General features: G+C 44.5%; 1 pseudogene; it reads left to right on the forward strand.

The window, feature by feature from the left end:
* The first annotated feature begins 490 nt into the window (after window positions 1-490).
* LOC101526167 (putative elongation factor 1-alpha-like 3) lies at window positions 491-4505 on the forward strand (annotated as a pseudogene).
* The last annotated feature ends 249 nt before the right edge of the window (window positions 4506-4754 follow it).

Genomic DNA, 4754 nt, shown 5'->3' on the forward strand with positions numbered 1-4754 from the left:
TCTATTTATTTTTTATTGGAAGAGAAGAAAAGGTTCTTAATTAAATGATGTACCTTAAATTATCCACTGAACACGGGATGCAGTCAAAACTTAGGAAATGAAATTGGGCCATCTACAAGGCCATCACTTTATCAAGTTGTTATTAGATTCATTTAAACCTTTCAGACAAGTAAACATTAGAAAATAATCTAGCCCCAAGTTAAAGTCACTAATAAACTGCTGATTAAAGGGAAATTGTCAAATGGTTGTTTGGTGAATAGAGAAAGGGTGTGCGTGAATTTTTGTAAATTTTTAGAAACTGTTTCCTTGCTCAACTGTTTTATAATTTTCAAAGTATGCTTGTATATTATTCTCATTTCATCTTCCTGGCAATTTTATGGGCATGCAAATCAGTGCAGGAATTACTGTCCTCATGTGATGGATGAAGAAACCCACACTGAGCTGCCGGCTTTAAGATATTGGAGTGTAGAGTTACATAACTCACCTTTGCATGCACACGGTTTTTAGCCTGCGGTCCTGCATAAAGGCGCTTTTCTCAAAGTTCTTGGTGAGTGAGTTTGCAGTTATATATTCCAGTGAAGGTCAGATTCTTGGCACTCTTTGGTCTTCCAGAAAGTACATACCCATATATTTGAGGAAAGAAGTCATATTCTTGGGTAAATGCCTCTCTAGGAAATTGTTCTTGAGTGTTTTCCACCAAGTTATCTGATAATGTAAAGTGGTTTAAAACTCTTAAATAAGTCTAGCACTTCTAATTTGAACTACCTCTTCTATTGCCTTAAATGACCTCAGCCATTTGGGGGGAGGGTCCCCACTCCCACCCTCTGCCAACTGGATTACTGGACTCAGAACTCCAGTCACATGAAAATTACAGGAACTGTGTGGTCTGACCGTGGAGTTCATGTGTCAGAATTGGGCCTCCTCGGTTACTGAGTTCTTAGCAGTGGACAGCGTGCCCAGATGCTCATGAGGAACATGAAAACCAGTTCCTTGAGGCCTGCAGAGGATGTCTGGTACCATGGAGGGCAGAACAAATCGGACAGCTCTCCTGGACAAGCTTTAACGGTGAGTATCCGGGTGAATAGAGACTCCAAGGTAGACTATGTCAGCCAATAGACCTTGGGAGAATTCTTAGCCTTGCAGCAACAAAATAAACAGTATCTCAGAACTATTAAAACTACTTAAGCAGTATCCTCAGAATATCCTCCACATCGGGGACCCTGGGATGACATTGGGTGGCCATCTCCCATTCCCAGGTACTGAAGGAGTTGGACTGCTGGGAGCGTCCCTCTCCCCTTCTCTCCCCACTTTCCCCAGATACAGGAAGAAAACAAGAGATTAGAGGCAGATGTCTCATCCGCTTTCCCCCAATCCTTGATTATCCTTGATTATCTCCACTATAATTGGATAATTAGTGATCCATATGGGCATGCATCCCTCTCAACTATGCAACATCATCAAAAATAAAATGAATGTATTATTATTTTCTTAAATTACCTCAGCCAAATTTCCTGATTCTTTTTTTTCACTGATTCTTAAATTTTATATATATATATAAAATAATATATATATATAAATATATAAAATCTCTTACTCTGGTGGCAGCATCGTGGTGCAGCAGGTTGCGTTGCTGCTTGTGGTGCCAGCAGCCCACAGGAGAGTGCCACTTCAGATCCTAGCAGCTCCTGCTAATGTGCCTGGGAAGGCAACAGAACATGGCCCAGAGACCTGGGACCCTGTCACCCATACTGAGGCCTGTGGTGTTCCTGGCTGTTGGCCCACACACTGCTGTTGTGCCCCTTGGGGAGTGAATTGGCAGATGGGTGACCCCTCTAGGCCGTCTTCTCAGTCATCACTGTGTCTTTCACACAAATCTGAAAAAGAAAAAAAAAAAACTCTTAGTCTCTAGAATAGTTTTTTCTTCTTCTTTTTAATGACGTAGTATAACTCATTAGTGATTAGTAAAAAGCAGTGGATTATAACCAAATCTTTCAAAAGAACAAAATATCACTTTTTTTCCCCAATAGATTTACCATCAATACTCAGATATCACAAAAACTACTACTAAATCGAAGCAAAAATGGGAAAGAAAAACTCATATCAACATTGTCCTTGGACATGCGGATTTGGGCAAGTCCACCATATTGGCCATTTCGTCTTCAAATGCGGGGTTATCAACAAAAGAATAACTGAAGATTCTGAGAAGGAGGCTGCTGAGATTGGAGAGTCTCCTTCAAGTATGCCTGGGTCTTGGATAAAATGAAAGCTAAGAATGAGTGTGGTCTCACCATCAATATCTCCCTGTGGAAATCTGAGACCAGCAGCATTATAAGATCCTCATGGATACCCCACAACACAGAGACTTTTTTTTTTTAAAGATTTATTTATTTTATTACAAAGTCAGATATACAGAGAGGAGGAGAGACAGAGAGCAAGATCTTCCATCCGATGATTCACTCCCCAAGTGAGCCGCAACGGGCCGGTGCGCGCTGATCCAAAGCTGGGAACCAGGAACCTCTTCCAGGTCTCCCACGCGGGTGCAGGGTCCCAAAGCATTGGGCCGTCCTCAACTGCTTTCCCAGGCCACAAGCAGGGAGCTGGATGGGAAGTGGAGCTGCCGGGATCAGAACCGGCGCCCATATGGGATCCCAGGGCGTTCAAGGCAAGGACTTTAGCTGCTAGGCCACGCCGCCGGGCCCACGACACAGAGACTTTTTATCAAAAACATGATTTTAAAAAAAAATTATTCCAGGCACATCTCAGGCTGACTGTGCTTTCCTGCCTGCTGCTGCTGCTGGTGGTGTCTGGGAATTACAAGTTGGTATCTCCAAGAATGGACAGACCCGTGAGCAGGCCCTTTTGGTTTACATGCTGCGTGTGAAACAACTAATTGTTGGCATTAACAAAATGGGTTCCCCCAAGTCACTCTACATCCAGAAGCGATAAGAGGAAATCATTGAGGAAGTCAACACCTTTATAAGAAAAAGGGCTACAAAGGGGCCCGGCACAATGGTTCGGTTGGCTGATTCTCCAGCGTAAGCGAACCCTTATGCCCTTATGGGCACTGGGCCATGTCGTGGCTGTTTCACTTCACATCCAGCTCCCTACTCGTGCCCTTGGAAAGCAGTTGAGGACGGCCCAAAGTCTTGGGACCCTGCACCTGCATGGGAGAGCCAGAGGAGACTCTTGGCTCCTGGTTTCAGATTGGCTCAGCTCAGCCTGTTATGGTCCCCTGCAAAGTGACCCAGAGGATAGAAGATCTTTCTCTGTGTCTCTCCTTCTTTCTATTGAATTGTCTTTCCAATAAAAATAAACCAAAAATCCTAAAAAAAGAAAAAAAGAAAGAAAATGGGCTCCAACCCTGTAACAGTCACATTTGTGCCCATTTCTGGTTAGAAAGGTGCTAATACATTGGAGGTAAGTGTTAGCATGCTATGGCTAATGTATGGAAAGTCGGGCCCAATGTGATGGCTCAATGGCTTAATCCTTACTCCCATATGGGCACCGGTTCATGTCCTGGCTTCCCCACTTCCCACTTAGCTCCCTGCTTTATGGCCTGGGAAAGCAGTGGAGGATGGCTTAAACCCTTGGGATGCACATGTGTGGAAGATCCAGAAGAAACTTTTGATTCTTAGCTTCAGAGCAGCTCAGCTCAGGCCATTGTGGCCATTTGGGAAGTGAGCTACAGGATGGAAGATCTTTCTCTCTGTCCCCCCAAACTCTCCGTAAAACCTGATATGCCTAATAAAATTTTTTTAATTAAAAAAAGTGTGGAAGATCACCCGCAATACCAGTGGACCCGTGATGCTTGAAGCCCTGGATTCCATCCTTCCACCAACCAGACCAGCTTGTCTGTTGGTCTGCCCTGAAGGATGTCTAAGAAACTGATGGTATTGGGGCTGTTCCTGTGGACCAGGGCAGACTGGTGTTCACAGACCTGGCTAGGTGGTAAGTAACCTTAGCTCCAATCAATGTCACAAATGAAGTCAAATCCACTGATATGCACCATGAAGCGCTGAGTGAAGCTCCCCCAGAGACAATGTGGCTTCAGTATTAAAAATGTGTCTGGCAAGGATGTTTGTTGTGGGTGGCCAGGTTGCAGGTGCAGCAAAAAACAACCCACCAGTGGGAGCAGGTGGCTTGACTGCTCAGGTGATCATCCTGAATCATCCACGACGAATCAGTGCTGGGTGTGCCCCTGTACTGAAGCATCCCATAGCTCACATCACTTGCAAGTTTGCCGAGTTGAAGGAAAAGGTTGATTGCAGTTTAAACAGGCTGGAAGATGGGCCTGAATTCCTGACACCTGGTGATACCGCCTTCATTGACAGGATTTTGGGCAAGCCCAGGTGTGTTGAGAGCTTCTCTGACTATCCTCCTCTGGGTTGTTTTGCTGTGACATGCGATGGGAAGGTGCTGTGGCCATGGGCACAGAAACCATGAACCAGAAGGCTGCTAGAGCTGGCAAGTTCACCATGTCTGCCCAGAAAGCTCAGAAGGCTTGATGAATTATCCCTAACAGCTGGCACCCAACTCTTACTCAGTGGTAGAACAGTCTCAGAACTGTTTGTCTCCACTGGCCTTTTAAGTTAAAAGTACAAGACTGGTTAATGATGGCACTTCACTGTACAACCTTCAGAAGCAAAGGAGAATGCAGACCATGTGTTTTATCTGTGTCTGTGCGTGGCAGTTTTATTCATTTTTAAAATTACTACACTTTAATGGAAACAAGTTGGCCAAAATATCTGGCACAA

Source organism: Ochotona princeps, chromosome 2 (assembly GCF_030435755.1).
Source record: "Ochotona princeps isolate mOchPri1 chromosome 2, mOchPri1.hap1, whole genome shotgun sequence".
Lineage (NCBI taxonomy): Eukaryota > Metazoa > Chordata > Mammalia > Lagomorpha > Ochotonidae > Ochotona > Ochotona princeps.